At 38.5% G+C, this 20,174-nt stretch overlaps 1 long non-coding RNA gene across 2 annotated transcripts in view; it reads right to left on the bottom strand.

Annotated features, from left to right (window-relative positions):
• Positions 1-4,690: 4,690 nt before the first annotated feature.
• Positions 4,691-20,174, bottom strand: part of LOC137853445 (uncharacterized) — a 91,211-nt gene continuing 75,727 nt past the window's right edge. The window contains exons 3-5 of one of the 2 annotated variants that reach the window (XR_011094504.1): positions 12,268-12,441; positions 10,483-10,608; positions 4,691-10,022 (exon numbers count right to left, since the gene is read on the bottom strand). This is a non-coding gene — a long non-coding RNA (uncharacterized lncRNA). The remainder of the gene's footprint in view (positions 10,023-10,482; positions 10,609-12,267; positions 12,442-20,174) is intronic. The other variant, XR_011094505.1, reaches the window with a different exon arrangement.

Here is a 20,174-nt window from a genome sequence, read left to right as displayed (position 1 = left end):
GCTTTTCAATCCATAGCTGCAAGCCAAAGGCACCTGCAGTCAACAAGCTTGTGCTTGAATGTCGCCCGCATCCCATTATTATTTCATCCTCTGATGGTCAGGAAATACATGTAGCTTGCTTCTAATGTGATCTCCTTTTAGATTTTTTCTTTTAATACTCTCTGAACTTCTGCTGACTCACTGTGTTTCTTTATAGGAGATGGCAAGCAGAGCTTCTTTATCATTAGTGTCCTTTGATCCTGCTTTCTGTCTTGCCTGTCTCTCCCTCATTCGTTTAGTACACCCTGTAAGTGCCCTTTGATCTCATGCCACTCTTGCCCCCCTCATTCATTCTTGCAGCATGAAGGAAACTGCCTGTTCCAAATTTATAGGTGGACCTCTTCTTCTGAAATAACCTGTGCGTTTACTAGAATTTTCAGTGGTTTAACATTATTTATTTTGTCACTATAAGCTCTAGTTTTTTACTGGTACATTTTGTAACTTCTCACATTTCCTTTCACCTGAAGCATTATTTCTTTGTGAGGGCAGGTTTCATCTTCCTTTGTATGTTCTTGAATCTTCGGCTTGCATTTTTCTTACATGTGCTGTCCTGCAGGGAGATAGCTCCACAAAGATGGCTAACACTTTACGGTACTCTATACATTAACTCTCATTTATTGGAAGGCAGCTGGAGGATACCTTTATTGCCATGTGGCAAAATCAACCAAACCTAAAACTTAAAAATAAAAATTAAATAAATAAATAAATCTGAAAATAAAAGAAACCTGAAAGACTGAAAGGACCACACCTATTAAACTCAGGAGAGTTTTCAGCTATTAGTGTAGTTTTGTTTCTCTCTGTTGGATTGCAGACGCAGCATATACATGTCACACCTAAATACTAGCTGAGCAACATGCAGGAGTGCAGACATCTGAGTTGACTGTTTTTACTTTGTGCTGAAATCTTGCATCATCATCTTGAAATGCTACTACTAAAGTTTACTAAATAATCTGATTGCACTACTGGCATGCTACCAGTTTGTACACAACACTGATATAGCTTCAGACAATGTCATTAATCCTTACACATACTGCCTGAGTTCTATTTTTATTTTATTTACAGAGAGAGCAGAGTAGACAGGGCAGCTCCTTCTGAGGGAAACCCTGATAGATAGGTGTGTCTACTGCATGTATGCTTGATGTCTTAGGCCTCTCCACACAACTCAGCAGTGCAACCTTGACCACAGAGAAACCAGTGGTAGAAAACCCTAACTGCAGGGGGATAGGAGAAGGGGCCAAGGATGCACTGCGATTTTCACACACAAACTGCAGCACCATAAAAACAGAGACAGCTGCGCTGTCTGGAGCCTGCTGCAAGCTGCAAGACAGATGCGACAGCAAAAAGTGTCAGCACTGCACCCTTTCTTCCTTAGCTTTTGATGATGAAGTGCCTCCTATGCTGCTTCCACCTTTTCCTCCCTATGTTTCTTAAATAAGTTTGTATGTAATACCTCTGCTTCATAATATCATACAACCAAAGCAACTGACTTGCTAAAATCCTGGTAAATCAGTGTGAAACAACTAGCTACAAACACCACAGCACTTGAAAGCTCCCTCCTGGTGAGGAATCATGACCCAATAACATCATCCAATTCCCATGTGGGTTGTGGTGGATAGTCCTACAAAAGAGGCCGCTGAACTTCCTCAAATTGTGCTCAGACAATGTTTTTGGTGGGACCAAAACAAAGAGGACCAACTACCTTCTAACATGACAAGCCAGCATTGGCTCAAAGCTTTGTAGCTGCTAAACATGGATGAGGAACCCACCAGGCAACTGTGGGCCAGGCAACTACTGTCACGGCACAGGGAGCCACAGGGGAAAGAGGCAGAATGGGAGAAACCCAGCCAGCCAAAGCAGCACAGAGAAGGGGGACATCAGCTGGCACCTCTCCTGTGAGCCAGCTGCCCACCCACAGTCCAGCTCTTGCCCTGATGAGACAGCAGCTAGATGCCTACCTTGCAGCACCAGTGTCTTGCTAAGCCACAAGATCACCAACATTTTACCACTTCTGGCGGTTTGCTGCCTATTTTTCCTACATGGAGTACCTAGTTCTGGCCTTAGAAACAGTAGAAATAAGTGTCCAATGAATGTGAAGTAGTAAACATCCAGAACACAGAAACTCCTATGGCTATCCCCTGCAATGTATGAACACACACCATTCCTCCTATTGATTTTGTCACCCTCTATTCTGGACATTTTATATAAGACTCTTCAAGCTCTGTTTCCAAATCTCAGTCTCCCCAGTCACCTATCTGTTTCCTCTGAGTTCATTTTCACCTATTTTCCTTCAGTGTGCCTAGGTGCTTAGTGGAGGTAAAAGCCTGGGGTACTGCTGACCTCAGAAAATACTCAGATGCCTCACTATCCTGACCCAAGTGCTATCCCAACACCCCAACACAGGTAGAGAAGTGCTGTTTTCCGGCTTTTTTTTTTTTTTTGCTTGTTTCTTTTTTAAAACACTGCACCGTATGCTAAGTGGTGCTGTAGTTCCAGCCTTTTCAAAAGCAAGCATCTCCTCACCGTTCTCTACTCCTTTTTTTTTTTTTTTGTCTTTCACACAGCTGAATTCTGCTGTCCATTTTAGCCTTTTTTCAGCCTTTAAAGTCAGCTGAAAGTGTTAAATTCTAATTTTTCAATGCCAGTGAGCATGAAATCTCTGACTGAGTCATTTAAAAGTCCTTTTTAAAACAGCATCTGAGGAGATGGCTTTCAAACTTTTGTGTGCTACATACTTACTGTAAAGTCTGACAGAGAAAAATGTGCATTGGCAACACTGCTTAATCCACATTGAAAAAAGAAAATTGAAGCCATACTTCTAGCAAGATTGGTTAATGATCAATAGCGACAGGTAGCTATAAACACAGTAATGGAGATCCTCTCATATTCTCTCTCATCCTCTCGTGCAGCCCTCCCATAACTACATTTCAGGAAAATGAATTTGTTCCAACTCCCACTCTGGGCAAGTTACCACAAAAACAACATGAGACTGAAAAAAAGCCAGAGAAATTTCCCATGAAGAGAAATATTAACAGCTGCAAGGCTAGACAAAAACAACCTAACCCATCTGTAAAGAAAGAGAAAGAAAAAGGAGAGGGGGAGGGGTTAGTCCATGGAGTAAAAGGAGTAAAAGAGGCTGAGGAGCCTGCCCTGTGGAAAAGTGAATAATTGTAGAATAACAGGTCTCAAAAGACAGGAAGACCAACGAGATGAGACAGGAAAAAGTTTATGTACAGGCTAGAAATTGCTTTTTCTGGTAGAATGCGCAACAGTTTGGCCATTAAAAGTCAAAATTCTGCTTTTTCCTGACCCTATTTCTCACTTACAAATCGTGTGTTTCCAAAAGCCTTCCCAAAAAGAATCACAATTTCCACCAAAAATTTCAGATTTCTTGACTCATTAAAGACTGTCCAGAAGAAGGGCTTGAATTTCAATTGCTCTGTGGAAAGGCAAGCACAGCTTTCAGAATAACTCTATCATTTCCTGACAGCAAAACAAGTGAGAAAGAGAAGGTCCAGCAATTGCTGGGCCAGTTACACACAGCAGTGCTCACGGATCTGTCTTCCTCGTAGTCCAGGAAGACACAAAGAGGAACACAGCAGCTTCGAGAAGTTTCTTGTCTGAAGCCAAAAGAAGTCCAGTGGCTTCCTGCTGTAACACAACTTACAGGTTCACTTGAACTAATGAAGCTGCTGGAAAGATTTTATTCTCTCACCAAGATATTTTGACATAAATTCTATTCTAGCTCTAGTCAAAAATATCTCCCCCTCCCATTTCAGCTGTCTGACTCAGAGCCTGCTGTTCCTAGGATCACCATATAGCCCATGGAGATGGATGAATTTTTCTAAAGGGGTATTCCAGATCACTTACATTTAATTTCCTGCTCTCACTTGCTCTCTGTTGGAGGATCCTTCCCCCGATTACACAGTCTGTGTGCCTAAAATAAGGAAGTGACAATAGCCTATTCTCCTTTAAAATTCAAAGGAATTTCCCTCATGCCTTAAAGGTGACGCCTTAAAGCAGTGATACCCCATTTAAGTCTAATTGGTGTGCTGGCTGGGCATAGTGGCACAGCGTCTGTGCCTGGACACAACATTGCTACACCAGGCATCCTCCCAGGGGGAAAGAGAAGACAGACAATGAAAATGTTTTAATACAGCTCCTTTGATTGTGAATATATTATCAAGTCTCGCATGCCCTGTGTTCTTAAACTATAATGCACAGATTTCTTACTCTGTGTATTAGACTTACAATCATGATTCCATTTAGCATTAGCAAGGATGTCAGTTCTATTTCAGTGAAAGTCTCATTAATTCGGGGTAATTTATATAGGACTTAAAATGTTTTTAAGTAACTTCCTGTAATGAAAGTGATTTCTAAGCTTCCTAGAGTGATTATATGTTCATTATCACTTTGTACGTGCTTTGGCATGTACAAAGACCCCATTACTTCAGAAAACAACACTTGAATGTAGGAATTGAAAGTGCAGGAGTATTAAGGATTTAACACACAGGTATCTGCAGAATCAAGACCGCTACATAAATATCAGCTGTATCTTTTGAGAATAAATCAGAGTTATTACTCTGAGTTCTCTTAGGCATAACTTAAAATGCAAGACAGTATGCTAGAAAGCATGAAAGCTAGAAAACCGGTATTAACTGTTCACATTGTCTCTCAGTAAAGGAACATAACTGTAAGTTTGCAAAAAGAAAATAAACACAAGCAAATAGTAATTCTGCATGTCTTAAATGAGCTAGAAAATATCAAATCAAAATGTACTAATTAAAGGAAAACTTTATTAGCCATTATTTTATGGGAAGAATATAAGCATAGTAGGATAACAATGAAGGTAAATAAATGTGTCACATACGTAAACTACATATGCATATATTTCATTCTTGGTAGAACTGACTAAGCAGCACCATCAACTCAGAACAAATTTTGCACAGTCAGTTTAGAACAGAAAAGGCCCAAATCTGCATTTCTTAGGACCTAAAAATTATGATGGAAATTAAGACATATGGGCAAAAAGAAGCAGCATTAGTCTCTGAACTAGTTACTTTTGCATAAAAAGGACCACAATGCCTAACACTACCTTGAAGTCTTAGAATTATTAAAACCATAAAATTTCTAATTTGTGGTGTTCTACCCAGAATAGGCTGAGTCTGGCCTTTATGCCACAAGATTCCAAAAGAAGGCTGAAAAAAAAAGACTAACAGACAACCTTTAGGAATCAAAACCTTCATTCTATATAGAAAAATCCTGACTTCATTTGCAAATTAATCAGTTGAGGTTTCTGTATTTTCCACTAGCTGCTGAGCAGCCAGAGAAATACACAACATAATGGTGCATACAAGGAACAATCATGATGCCATCCTACAGGTGCATTAAACAATCCTGGTCTACTATAAGAGTGATTTTTCTTCTGGATTTGTCCTACTTTTCAGCCTTTATAATCTGATAACCCTTACAGAATAGGTGCCACATTGCTACAGCATTTCACTGATGACAAAAGTTCTGGTTTTAGCCCTTGACAAAGATGCTCCCTTTATTCACAGTTATCCTAATCCACTTTTAAGGAGATGTTACCGCATAGAAAATTCTTTGCTACAGTTAAACAGCCCAGAGCTGTATTGCTTTTGCTTTGCAGTCTCCATTTCAATCTGTATCATGCGTTTCCATGGAGATTTCCAAGGGGAGAAATATCCCTGCTATGTCAAATCTGGAGATCACAAACATTTTCTTTCCAATATTTAAGAAAACAAATCCAGAAAGAACATCCTGTCCTTAAGCTCCTTACCTTGATTCACAGTTCCAGCCTCCTGTCTGATCTTAGAAAAAGTTAACATCTTTGAGCTTCAGTTTCCTGTAAATTAGTTATAACAGTTCTTCCCTTCTGCCACACTTTGCCCGTCTTATATACTTCAAAGGTATGGTCTTCAGGACATGGAGTCTCTTACTAAAATTTTGCACATCGCTTGGGGGGAGGAGGGGAATGAGAAGGAAGGGGAAGGAAACGTTCATAGTTTGAGAGTTCTGCAAATGAGTTATACACTGTTGCTCACACCAGTTAATGACAAAATAATGGTCTTCTGTGAGGCTGGTAACCTCACCAGCTCCCAGGCTTCTGTAAGATATTTATCCATTTGTCTCACCAGATGCCACTAGTGCTTTCAACTACCAGTGATTAGACCTCAGCATCTGAGCTGATTTACACCAAGTTCAGAACAGAACTAGCTTAATTATGGTGATATGTCTGCATGTTTAATCAGATACTGCTAAATAAACAATTAAAACAATTACCTGCATTTTGTAAGACACTGAATACACACACAGCAGCAGCAAATTGTTTTCAAACATTGCAGGTGAATTGGCTTCTTATTATAATAGTTTGGGGAAAGCTGCACACACTGACAATAAACTGATCTAAGATTTTTTTCTAATAACACATGGCAACCTCAGATAGCTGGGACTGAGGTAAAAGAAAGGGAAGCATCTAAAGAAAAAATGTGGGGCAACCACACTATTTTTTTCAAAGGAATTTAACTCCTTTTTTTTTTTTTTTTTTGCCTTAAATTCTTTTGTCAACATCTTACATTTTGCACCAGTATAAAATGGACAACTGCTTGTTTAAGCTTGCAATAGTATTTCTATAAGGTTGAGCATCAGCACATTTTTATCATTCTTTTTTCTAAGTGACTTCATCAAAGTAGGATTCAGTATACTGAACCTAAAGAGCAGTCTAAGATTAAATGATTCAAAAAAGCTTCAACATAATATTTCATTTTTCCCTTAACATTGCAATATATACATTAAAGAATTGAAAGGAAAAGGTAATTTTATTTCTCAGGCTTAACCTTGTTCCCATGCTTAGCTTTTATGGGTAATATTCCTAATCATGTTTTAAATGTAAAGTAATGTAGACCAGAGGTGAAATGGCAGTTAAAGAGTAGGTTCTATAGTTATATAATATATAATTTATCATCTTTTCCTGATTTCTATGCAAAGGTGTGAAATTTACTAGCCAAAAATTACAAAATCATCTATTCCCCTTTTCTTATTTAGAAATTAGGATTGTATCCCTTCTTTACTGTTGTCTCCTCACCTGTATCTTTCTTCCATTTCAACCCCATTAGCTTGTTTTCTTATATTGTCAAGTACATAGCATGGAGAACAAAAATCCTGTAAGGAAAATATCTAAGGAGGTTTGAGAAAATGAAGACACAGAGAAATAGGATCCTTTGAGCACTATTTTTCACAAAAGTTCACTAATAAACTGATCACTGCAGGGCTCTGCGGTTTTCAAAATGAAAGAGAGATGAGAATGTTAAAACAATTCAGTGTATACTTTAAACCGTAGCACAGTACATTTATTTTGGCATTTAAATCCCTCATTTCCCCAAGGACAAACTGTGCACATCTCAAGTAATGATGCCCAGATGGCTCTACAGATATGGCTTAGCAGTTAAGTTTTTTGCTGGTGCAAACTGGCAAATTCACTGATCTCTCTTATTCTTGAAAACTCACGAGCTATTTCATCTACAGAATATTATACCAACTTCAGTAAGTCTTAACAGTCTGCTTAAGAACAGTTTTTCAGCAATAATATTTGCCATTATGATTTTGAAATTTGCTTTCCAGAAATTTGCAATATTTATTCAAAATACGTTGCTTTGCAACCATTCGTGTTACTAAGCTTGTGAGTAGAAGTAAATCTCCAAAGGGTGTGAACACTGTGAAAACACATGTGCTTACTAAGTCAAATAAATATTTGCAGATTTCTTTTCAGCATTCAACAAGCTTTAGTGTCAACACATTTGCAATTACTGCAATTAGCAGCAAGTGAGGCTTCAAGACTGTGATGTAGGGAAATATCCTTTAAGCAGGAAGAGACCTTACTTGACTTGCTAGAATGATTAGGAGATAGACTGGAAGTGAACAAGCAGCACATGGTGTGTCTAAAGAGTTATATAAGTTTAGCAGAAAGAGCTGCTCCGTTAGTTCAGTTAATAGAACATTCTGTTACTCTCAACTTGCTCTGTTGCTGTGCAGAACAAAAGAGGAATATATTATTTTCCTTTAAACAGAATCAAGGCCTAGCAAAAGAAGACTATATTAAATAATTACATTATTTTGAGACTGGATTTACTGCCAGAATTGCTAGGACTCTGCCTTTATTGTCTTTTTGAACACAGTTGCACTATCAATTCAATGCTATAATCAGTACATATATTCAAACATAGATCAGCTTATATAGAAAATGGACACATCCTGACTTCAGCAGTAAGGAAAGGGGTTTAGTATTTATTTTATCTGTAAGCATAATTGAAAGTCTACAGGCAGAAAAAATTCACGTATTTATTTTGGTCATCATATATATAACTCAAAGATGAAGATACCTCCTCTTTCCTTTGCATCACCTTGTATCTGAGCCCGTAGCAGCTAATATATATCTAGTTCTCCTAATGACATAATAAAAATGATGGACAGGTGGAGGAGGGGGGAAAAGAAAGAGCAAATGAGCATTTCAGTCTTTGCAATAAAGCTTAAAAAGGCAAACCTCTCCTGGAATTAGGAAGCGACATATTAAACCAGGTAATAACTTCATTTTCTCATAGGAAAAGCATAATTATTCACAGAATGCAAACTACTGGAGTCATTCAGGTTGTTGTATCTCCTGTGATTTAAGGCTAAATAGTTCATGAGATTTCAAATGAAAGAAGGGCTTTCTTTTTCTCATTTGAAAACACAATCTTGAGCAAAACCGTGAATGGGCAGAGCATATCAGGGTGAGATTATCTTCCCTCGTATTTTCCTATTATCAATTTGCTCAAAGGAAAATTACAACAGAAAGGTCATCACAGTGAAGAAAATAGCTTAGGGTTTTCATCTCCAACAAAATCCCAAACCTTGGCATTTACTGTTAAAATCTAGTGGACTTTAACAGTAATCCTCCTTAAAGCGCTAGTTTTAATCTTACTGCCATTATAGCTGTTGATTTTCTCACCTTCTATTGTTCATTTATTTCCATTCTGATTATTTAATGAAAGAATGATAAATTCTTGACCTTCAGCTCACAGGCTGTCAGGGGTAGCATTTGATAATGTTCTGTGATAGGACACTGCACTGTGGGGTCTCCATGTATTGTACATTAACCTTCTAAACTCAAGCCATTTAAAGAATGTAAATTGTGCAATTTCTCTTGCTGTACTTTTACCTTTGACTATCATGAATTCAACTTCTGGGGCCAGTCAAGAGCTGGAATTTTGTTGGATTTTTTTTCCACATTTGAAGCATTTCCAACATTTTTCTGATATGGTACAGATTACTTTACTTGCTGGGAAACTCATGAAGGTGTGTCTGATCACACTTCTGTTGTATAAGTCAATACAACAGTATGATCTTTGTGTGATTTTTGTTGTTGTTGTTTTTCCCTCTCATTAAATTATCCTTTTCTCAACCTGTGAGCCTTTTCCTTTCCCATCATACTTTCTCCCCTCCTGCTCTTCCCCCTCCCTCCCCTTTGATGAAGGGGAATGAGAGAGTAGTTGTGGTGGAGTTCATCTGGCCATCAGGGTAAAACCACTACATTCCTTTTAAAAAATATGGAACGTATATCAGATGTACAGATGATATACCATCTATACCCCAAATTTGATAATTCTCTCTATATATAGGCAAGATTACATGAGATCTTTCAGTCACAACAATATGCTGATTTCACATCCAGGTGGTATTCCACAGGAGTTTCAAGACTTTTCCATTGTCGTTTGCCACAAGGGAACTCTCCCTATCCTTACCATCATTATCACTACTGGGGAAAAAAAATCACAGTAAAACATGGTTTTCTTTGCTCTTTCAACATACCAACCAATTCAAATCATTCTGCACCAGCAGTTTTCTCTTTTCCAGCAACTGCTATATTCACAATACTTGTGTCACCTTTGAACTTCACTGGTGGTACAAATCTTCTTCTTAAGCCAACACTAGAAAGAGACAAAAGGAAATAGATTTCAGATGGGATTTGTTTCTCAATGACTTCTTGTTTACAGTTCAAGTTTGAGACACACTTCTTAGCTATTTTTCATCCATACATTGTAGAACATTTTGATTTTGTGTCATTTTAGATCTTAATGAGAAATTTGGGTAGTTTCAATGCATTGTCTCATCAAATTTTCAATGTTTTCCATTCATCAGGAACAATAGTAACAGACATTTCTAAAGCAAAGCATCGAGAACTATTTTGTCCAGGATTGACACCAGACTGACAGGCCAAGAAGTACCCAGAATGGTCTGTTTTAGTGTATTTAATTGTTGCATACTTGTTTTCTTTCATTTCAGGGATGTTTCTCATAATTTTGAAAAAATCCTGAAAAAAACACCAACATCAGTGATCCATAAAAGTTCTTTGTGAGTTATTTAGATCTCTGGATGTAAAATATTTACCTTTAATCTGTTGCTGTTTAAGAACCTTCTGAGTTGCACCTCCCCTTTAAAAGATGAGACTCCAGTATCCATTTGATAACAGTCTCAATAAAGTACAGGGGGACATGCATGTAGTGCTGTGAAAAACTGGATGGGGGAGAGAGAGGGGGAAAGGAATGTGACTCAAGGTGTTTTTTTTTCCTATTCTTTTAGGCCCTTCCTATCCCTTAAGGAGTGCTAACTTACCAGTGATGTGTTCATGAAGTTAGTTATGTTTAACTGAATCAGGCTTCTACTTCTTAAATTATGTAAGTGAAGAGCAAACTAAGCAAAGTAGTGATTGGCTTAAAATGGCCAATATCTGCCTCTTGGCCAGGAAAACAAGATAATTAAGCTTGCTTTCATTTCCTCGCTAGCCAGGTCATTTTTCTTTAACATGAGAACTTCTCATGATGAGCATCTTGACTGTGGGTTTGATCATCAATTTGTAGACATTTACTGAGCTATCCCAAAGCAGTTCCCAGTTATCATTCCTTTTTTTTTTTTTTTTCCTGCTCAAATTCATAGCTAATAAATTTAACTATGGCTAATAACAGTTTTAACTTTCAGAAACTGGAAAATGTTGGACACAATTTGTCTCTAAGGTACCAGTAATTTGGCAATAGGATATGTTATTTTGGCAAAATTTGCCACTTCCACTCCCGTTTTTTCCTCACTTGGTACTTCATGACCATCATTTTTACCCTCATAATAAAGTTCTCACCCTCAGGTTTCATTAATATTAACTAATACTAATAATATCAATCAAATTAACGTCTATAAATAAGCGATAATTCTCTATTGTATTACCAATGAAGCCAGGACTAGAATTTTGTTCAACTTCTTTGATTGGTTTTGTGAGCTCATGGCTCTGTTTTGGATTTGTACTCCATTGGTTCTACCATTCACCTTCTACTTTCCTTTGTTATTTAACATTCTTTTAGTGCCTTTTCGGATTTGTTTTCAGAATTATTCTGCTAAAAAACAGGTCTCCTCATCACAGTCTCACCAGCTATCCACCCATGTTTTGAAGGGGGTTAGCGCTCAAAGACTAATCGCCATTCTCCGAGGGCTTAGTTACTAATAACACACCCTGTTACTCAGGGAAAAAAAAATGGTAGAATAATATTTTCAGAATGAAATAATGTAAGTTTTATTCAGCAAGTTCTATTAGGTAATTTGGTTTCAGAATAGCAGTTGGAAGCCTGGGGATTCAAGTATTGATTACTTTTCCACTGATGCTAGGCATGCAGTTAGTCAAGTCAATACTATCATGGGTAAATATTTCAAGAGCCAAATAGCATTCAGTATCTTAGCAAGAACCCTTACTTCATTGTGATGGATAATTATATGATACCTGTCAGTATTGTCACACAGGTGAAAACAGAGTGCTTGTTTAAAAAACAACAACAAACTATTTTACCTAGACAAACTATTTTACCTGCATAGATAATCAAATCTCTTGAATAGGATGGGTCAGTTACTCTCCAAAAAGCAACAAGAGACTCATTCACAAGTGTCCTTTCAACACTGAGTTCACATGATTTGGGAGAAACTCCTTGAACTGCTCTTTGGAAGATTTCTTACATCCAGCTGGCCTAGTTCTATTTGACTGCTCCAGCGTATGCATGCTACATCACTGTTTATTATCCTGCAATGTGTACATAGGTTTTTCTCTCTATCTTAACTACATACAAAAGGCTCTCCTTTGAGAACATTTCCACATTTACAAAAACAGTTTCTAATAGCTTGTTACAAGCATCTTACCTATGTCCAGTTTGGTTAGTTGTGTAGCAGAAACCACTCAGACTCTCTGGTACAGCCACGTGCTCCACTCATTTCCCATGCTGATTAACACTGATACACACAAATTGCTCTAGACTCAGCAGGAGTTGCCTGAGGGAACCCGTAGGGCTTTTTCTGAAACTCCTACCTGAAAAGCTTTTGTAGCAAATAGTCAAATACTTTTGAGGCAGTGGTTACAAGACAGAAATCACCTCATCTCAAGTCAATCTATGGTCTTAAGCAAGTTGCTAGTCACATCTAGGCAAACACTTCTATACCAACGAGATCCTGGGCTACCCAGGGAATTAATAAGTCGAATGCACTAAGTGGGCATACAGGTACAGCCCTGATACATAGCTGCACCACAACTGAAACTATAGTACAAACTTAATTTTCAACCTTATATCTCCCTTATGGCTTAATTTCAATAGCTTTTGGCACAGTATGATCCATATTTTTTTCTATTTTTTGATAAAAATACTTTATTAATAATTATATATAATTTCCATTTCAAACATCATCCATCTTAATTACGTTTACTCATAACTCAAACTGAACCTGTACCATTCTTTTCTTACATCCGCTGGAAATGGTTCAAACAAACTTGTTTAGGTATATTCTCTTTCATATAGTTCTTAGAATGGGCCATAATATGCCAAAGATTATATTTAATGAAACCTTACCACTAAATCAACATGCAGTTCTGAAGCTGAATTAGGGATCTTTCATAGACAGAGATCTTCCTTTCAACTGATAACAAGGAGACATCACTTGTCATGCAATACATGTAGATTCAGTCCCACTGTTCATGGAATTGTGAAGTCAGATTTACAGGGTTGGGTTGTGGTTTTTTTTTTGTACATAACTAAAGACCATTAAACATCTAAGTGTTTGCAGCAAAACCAGCATACATAAATTCATGTGCAAGTTTGTGCAAAAAACTGTTTTTTTCATGCAATAGTAATAATTTGTCAGCATTACAAAACAGAAACATGAAAATGCTGCGCTCATTAGTCATCTTTAGCTTTCCATGTTTTATTATATACTTACTCCTTTCCACTTAGGTACACTTGTTTAGTTTGTAGATTGTATGCAAAGCTGTAATTCAATAAAATTCAATCTAGCATTGAATTGTAAAACAACTACATGGGTTGTTGCTGTGTCCCTTTATTCTGATTATACTATTCCTTAAAGCTATGCAAGATATTAAGCCAATGCCCAGGTATAAATACAAAAAAAAAAAAAAAAAAAAAAAATACAAGTGTTTGTGTGATACATATGCACATGTCTTTAACAGGGCTTCCTGGAGGTATGAATAAATTTGATTCTAAGGACCTCATTCTTTTTCTTCCAGCACTCTCATAGCAGAGCCAAAACAAGAGTTAGCATTTCAAAGTGAAATGGTAATTAAAAGTTAGTTCATCATAAAGTGCATAATTTGTTGAGGGGTATTGACCATTCTATATGGGTAAATCTGAAAAATTCTCTAGAATAAATTACAAAGTAAAGGGATACAAGCAAAGACAGGTCACGATTTAAAAACAAATTATATTCTATCTAGAATTCTATAATTCTATCTGAATGTGATGAAACTGTTAAAATCGACTACTGAGGGTAACATGACTAAACCTTAATAATGGAATTTTCCATTTTCCATATTTCTTCTGGCTTATTTTTTTCACCCACTTCATAGTGATGACACTCATTTAAATGCCCCATACATATTCATTCTTTTGTATTCCTTATGGGAGGTGTTTGGAAAGATGGGACACACAGTTCTTTGACTTTGCAGGGCCTTTGGGAAATACCTGTCCTGTTCCTTGGTATCTAGTGTTTTCTGCAAAGGACAGGTGTTAGATATAATGCATACAGGTATCATATGGAAATCCTTCTGAAAGCCTTTCAGAAGTCTTCATAAAGTAGACCAAAGAGGAGGCCCACTGGCTGATACTTTCCCCTAGCTTGAAACAGCAATGTCCTTCTTGTTTCTCAGCAGTCCCTAAAACAACTTGCAGCTAATCAAAAATATTTTCAGAATCAGAAATTGTAACAGCTGTAAGGATCTCACAATTAAAATTCTCTGATGAGGCAATATCCTAAGCATATCAAAATGCATAAGGATCATTTAGAGAAAGCAAAAAGTATAAACTAACTTTTAAAGGAAAGACATTTTTAGCATGTTTTGCTGATTACAGAAATTTTCAAGAAGCATTTCATTCAGTCTACTTTCTTTATCTCTATCAGTACACATGGTTACTATCACATACAGATCAAGAAATTTAAGGAAAAAGAAAAGCAACATATGACACAACATGAAATGCAGCTGTACCAAGCATGCTTCAGCCAAGGTTGCTACCGTGGTATTGCAGATGAGTGTGTTATAGAAATGCCTGAGCTCAGCTGAAGAGTACAAACAGGCTGAGATCGCACTTAATACAATCTGACTTTCCTTTATGATTTCTCTGGACATTAGAACAAAATAAAGTCATAAAAATATCCATAGTCTAAACATATTCTAAGTAATGCTGGAATACTACGGTTAAATTCCTTGACATTTACAGAAAAATGCTCTCTTCACTTTGCTTACTTGACCAACTGGTTGTTTTTAATGATGTAGATTGAGGGCTGCTCCTAAGAAGCATTTCAGAGATGTTAAATGCTGACTTTTTGTTTTGAACCAAATTAAGCCTCCTAAAAATTATTTTCATGCTTTGCCTGGTTCAGTACCCATTGTCCTGGTTTTGAGAGGACACTCAACTGCAGATACACAAAACAATTAGCAACATTAAAAATAAAATAATGCAGTAAAAAACATATAAAACATCTCATCATCATAGTAAGCCTTAGTTTTGCTTCTAGCTTTTGGCGTTTGATATGCAGAAAGGAAACCATAACTATGTTTTAAATGACTACTAAAAATCAGTTTGTTCAGCAGGAAACTTTAGGGAAGTCTGGAGGGAAACGCTGAGTACAACCACTGTGAAGTTTGAGCCTCTAAGGAGTGATAATTAAGAATCTTCTCCAGAGAGTAGGTGCTTAGAAGCAGTCTTTCAAATTTCTGAGCACTCTTCTTTGAGAGAAAAAAAAAGCCAGGTGCCTGCCTTTTCTTTAGATTACTTGTGGTAAAGCCAGGTTATGCTTTATCCCATTGCCCATTTTCTCATGTGTCTTAATTAGTCCTTCCTTCAAACTTTGTTCTAAGCCATGCATGCAACTGAGGTGAGATTAATGGCCTGTCCTTTCCCACATCACTTTTCCTATCCCTTCTTAAATAAAGGTAGTACATTTGATATTCTGTACTCATATCCATTCTCCCCTGAGGTTTATTAAAAATATTCACCAGCAGTCCTGCAATTTCATGTGCCAGCTCTTTCAGCATTGTGGGACAGAAATTAGTTGGTCTCCGGGCTTGAAAAGATTAAGCTCTTTGGGTTCCCATCTCGGAAACGATAATTTCTATTTACATAACTTCAGTCCTGTTAGCCGTCTTGCCTTTGCTGAAATGGTCAACATCCCAGGCCTGCTAAATCCCAACACAAACCATTCATTTCAGTTCCTGGCTATGCATGGATTATGTTTTCTCTCTCCCTCACTGCATAGCAAACAATTCTTCACTCATTGTTCTTTGTGTTTATATAAATGTATATGTGGCTGAAGAATCTTTTGCTTTTTTCCCCATTCCCCTGAGCCACTCAGCGGAGGAGATAGAAGAGTGTATATGGAGAAGTTTTTACTTTCTCGCTGTTCTACTTTGTTAATGATAGGTAATAAATTTTGTTAATCTCCCTATGCTGAGTCTGTTTTACCCATAACAATAATAGTTAAGTGATCTCTCTGTCCTTATCTCAACCCGTTAGCCCTTTTTCATTATATTTTCTCCCCCTTTTCCTATGAGGAGGTGGAGAGAGAGCAGATGTGGTGGTGTTCAGCTGCCCAGCAGGGTAAAACCACCCACTTCTAACTTCCAGAGCCACTTCTTTCTGAGACCACTTCTTCCTTTAGGGATTTTTTTTTTTTTTTGTCCTTACAGCTCTCTTTTTCCAGACTCCAAAGTCTCCATTTTTTCTTATCTAAGTACATATCTTGTACATAGAAGCACAAGATACGATTGCTTTCCTTGTTGGTGGGTCTGTCTCACATCCCTTTATTAACAGGAAGAGTCAGGCCATGTTGTTTCAGTTTAGTGCAGTTTTTCAAAATTTAAAATCACCCCATACTGGTTGTGCCTAGCAAGTAGGAGGTTTCTGTTTGGAAGTTCAGAGGCTCAGTTTTTGACATTCAGTGCCACACCCCCACACACAATTTAAGCTATTTTTTGTCTGAGACACTCCCCAGTCAAAGAGTGTTTCTATCATTTTCTTCCCTGCTAGGAACTAGAAAATATTCCCAATCTGAATACAATCACAGCAAACACAGAGAACTCAGTAAGTAGAAACATAAACAAGAGGTTTAATGTACCTAAGTGAAGCATTACCTTCTTCTCTAGTGTCTTTTTAATTGTTTAAGTCATTAAACAGAGTCTTCATATAATAGATGAAGTCATCACTTTGCCTTGTTCTGTGCTCCAGTATATTTATAAACTTTTTTAAAATGTCAACTATTTCTGTTTTGTTGTATGTGACTCTGAGGTATATTAACATTTCTTTTGCAGTCCACAAAGGCACACTCATGCTATTACAGTGGTTGTTACTGAATCAAAAATATCAGATCAATATAAAACACACTCACAACCAGTTTAACCAGCCACATCATGATTTCAGTTAATTGGCAGTCTCCTGGAAGCTTTAAATGGACCATCTGCAAGTGAAGACTAGAATTGTAGATGATCAAACTCTGTTGAACTGTAGCAGCCCAATATATTCAATATAACTAAAGGAATATTTAAAGATGTACAGTTTATCACTCTATAATGTAACGCACCACAAACTGGGGAAAATATCCCTGTGCAAGCCTCAAGAATGTATCACAGGGATCTCCTGGAAATAGTCCAGCGGAGGGCCACAAAGATGATACAGGGTCTGGAGCATGTTCTTTATGAGGAAAGGCTGAGAGACCTGGGTCTGTTCAGCCTGGAGAAAAGAAGGCTGAGAGGGGATCTCATCAACGTGTTTAAATACTTGAGGTGTGGGAGAGAGAGGGATTTGGCCAAACCCTTTTAAATGGCTTGCAGGGACAAGACAAGGGGCAATGGCCACAAGATAGAGCACAGGAAGTTCCACACCAACTTGGGAAAGAACTTCTTCACAGTAAGGGTGATGGAGCACTGGAACAGGCTGCCAGGGAGGTTGTGGAATCTCCTGCTCTAGAGATATTCGAGGCCCATCTGGACGCTTACCTGGGCAGCCTGCTCTAAGGAATCTGCTTTGGCAGGGGTGTTGGACCCGATGGTCTTTCGAGGTCCCTTCCAACCCCTTCAATTCTGTGATTCTGTATGTGATAATCCCATCATTCAAGTTAATTTAAGCATTTCCCATAGATTCTGTACCCAAAGGCAGTTTTCAGGCCTCTTAAGTCTACTCACTGCTCAGAGTAAATCCATTGTAAATAATGGTGGAGACCACATTTAACACAGTCAGACATGGGAAAAACAAAGCTGTCCATCTGAATTCAAGGAGAGGCTGAGCAACAGGTATCACTGGCTGAAGAGATGTTGATATCTACTGATAGGAATGGCCCAAGACGTTACTCCTGACATGAGTGTAAGAGAAGGGCTAGGAGAGGATGTCCTCCTGGGTATGCTGTTCTGATAGCTCTCTGAAGTTCCGCTAAATGCCAGAATCAACACAGGTATATTCATCCTCACTAGGAATAATAGCAGCAAAATTGTGCACATTAGACCCGGACACTGAAGAGCCAAAAACATATTCAATCTCCAGTGTTCATTTCATTCTCAGTGAGCAATCAATCCAACTGACCTCATATTGTGGAGGAGGGTATAACTGTAGCAGCAGAAAGCGACAAAGGAGTATTAAAATATAATGCTCTGACTGCATGCTGGGGTGGGTGGTGGTGAATCAATCAGGTTTATTGAACCTGCTGTCAAAACCAGACTGCTATAATTTGCATCTAACACACTGTTTTCAACTGAATTGTCTCTCTTCTCCAAGAGGCATGCAATCCTAACATAGTTTTTTTCAGGTGGCTCTTCCTAGGGTCCTCCTCATCCCCCAGTCTGAGAGGCCTACTCCTATTTAGCTGTCAGCTCTTTCTCCAGTTGTTTTCACTCTGAACAGATATACTCCAGCACTGGATGCCTGCGTACACGTGAGTTAGAATCATAGAAGCAGAGAATACCCTGAGTTGGAAGGAACCCATAAGGATCATCAAGTCCAACTCCTGGCACCACACATTTCTACCCAGAAATTCTGACCATATGACTGAGAGCATAGTCCAAACATTTCTTAAACTCTGACAGGCTTGGCGCCGTGACTACATCCCTGGGTATTCTCTTACACTACACAACAACCCTCTCAGTGAAGAACTTCTTCCTGATATCCAACCTGAACCTCACCTGTCACAGCTTGACACCATGCCCTCAGGTCCTATCACTGGTCACTGAAGAGAATAGATTGGCAGCTGCCCCTCCACTTCTCCTTGTGAGGGAGCTGTAGGCCACAATGAGGTCTCCCCTCAGTCTCCTCTTTTCCAGGCTGAACAGGCCAAGTGACCTCAGCCACTTCTTGTATGTCTTCCCCTCTAGTTGAGCAGAACCACATTGTCCACCTTGGTCCTGGTTTCCAAAACAGAATTCATTACTGCTGAAATACATGCCATCAGCTACTTGTCCTGTCTAATGACAGATGACAGAAAGTAAAGCCAGTGCAGAGAATAATAATGGATGACTGCAGGCTTATAAGACCTGTAGTGCATACAGGTATTTGACAGCAGATGGCCGACACTTACAGACATTTCAGCTTTATCTAGCACTGCTCTTGTTACCTGAATATGCAGCATCTCTCCCTTATAGAGCTGTCTGCTCTCACATCAGATCATATACACGTACCATAAACGTATCATAAACTTGTCTGTTCAGGTTCTCTGCCACTGTCTGCTGCTCAAACACCTTTCTCTCCTTTGTCTGCTTCTGAGCAGTACTGACTTTCTCCATCATATTCTACCTTTTCCCTGCCACAAACTGTGCTTGTAATCCCAGGTGAATTCAGCTCTCACACTCGTGACCCATACTACCCACAACTGAATGGCTCCTCATGTCTCTTATTCAGTCATCCCACTCCAGTAATTGCAGCATGTCAGGACACACTGTTCTTGCTGCCTCTCATCTCTTTTACAGTAGTGATTCCCCACTCTGACTTCTCTGCCTACCCTTCCCCTGGGCTTTCTCACCCTGGGTGGCACCAATTTCCACGCTCCAGCACTGTGAACTTCTCCACCCTGATGACTAATTCCTCTTTGCTCTCAGATGCTGACATAGGCCTATCTCTTCTCTCCTCTTTTCTTTCATCTTTTAACCTGGCAATCCCAGTACAACCTCATGGTCCCCTTCCTGCTTTCTCAACATTTCTGATTGAAAAAACAAGATCAGATGTATACGATGGATTTGTCCTGTCAGCATTTAAATCATTAAGTAAATCTCTCCTTTCACTTGAACATAATCCATGTTGTCATGGATGATGATTATTTTGCTCTTGTTGTATGCATCTATTTTCAGAGTACAACTGGGTCAGGTGGACCTTCTGGTAACAAGTATACAGGCTATGGGAAGCAAATTGTCCATAGAGTGCAAGATGTTGGCATGGAGATCCTGTAACTAGAAGAAACAGATCCACAGAATCCAGCAAAGGCTGGATGTTACCTGAAACAGCCACATGCCTCAGATGTAACAGGAATAAAGAGACACCAAATGACCTGCAGAGAGCTCTCTGAGGAAG

The sequence above is a fragment of the Anas acuta genome, chromosome 3 (assembly GCF_963932015.1).
Source record: "Anas acuta chromosome 3, bAnaAcu1.1, whole genome shotgun sequence".
Taxonomy (NCBI): domain Eukaryota; kingdom Metazoa; phylum Chordata; class Aves; order Anseriformes; family Anatidae; genus Anas; species Anas acuta.
Note: the sequence above shows the minus strand (reverse complement) of the source record. Positions and strands in the feature narration are given on the sequence as shown.